A 775-nucleotide genomic window follows, 5' to 3' on the forward strand; every position below is an offset into this window, starting at 1 on the left:
GTCTAAGGGCAAAAAATGCCACTCAGACACAGGTTGGCATTTATTCGTGGATGTGTAGCTCTCCATGCATGGCCAAATAGTGGTGCAGATTGGACAGGTGCAAGAGTAGCTCAGGCCTATGTGCACACAACTTGTGGATGCATAACGGCTTCAAACACTTGTCTGTCTTGGAGCCCGTAGAGGAGAGGCTCTGGCACTCATCCAGGGATCTTGAGTTCCTGGTTTCTAGGCCTTCCTTGGTCATGGGGGATTTGGACCCTGGCTTCGCCAGTCTCTCATTGCACTACTATAACTATTATAAAAGCCATTCCCAATGCTACTTTTCAAGATGAGCTGCTAATACAGTGATTGATAAAGATGGATAGAGGGCACTATATGGGATAAAGCTTCCACCTCAGTGGGAGCAAGGTTGTAGGCTATAATCTAGGGCCTTCCCCACCCAGGCTTTCAGCCATCTCTTCAGATCACGCACTCTGGCTTGTTCTCTTTCTTCTTACTCGAGGTATTTCCTACATGGCTGCCCAAGGGGCCATATTTAAAAGGGAGTACTGGGGAAAGGGCTGGACAGTGTCTGGCCCTTGGTGTAGTGGTTAGACTACTGTTCTGGGGGTCAGCAATGCCCAGATCCGAACACCCTCTTCTTGGGAAAGACCCAAGATCTCTGGCTGCCCTTGTAAGTGCCCTAGCCACTCAAGTATTTAAGTGAAAAGATGGGGGCTCTTGCACACGTTTTGTTGCTGGTTCATATGCCCAGTTTGTGAGGATATAGTCATGC

This window comes from Alligator sinensis, unplaced genomic scaffold (genome assembly GCF_000455745.1).
Source record: "Alligator sinensis unplaced genomic scaffold, ASM45574v1 scaffold856_1, whole genome shotgun sequence".
Lineage (NCBI taxonomy): Eukaryota > Metazoa > Chordata > Crocodylia > Alligatoridae > Alligator > Alligator sinensis.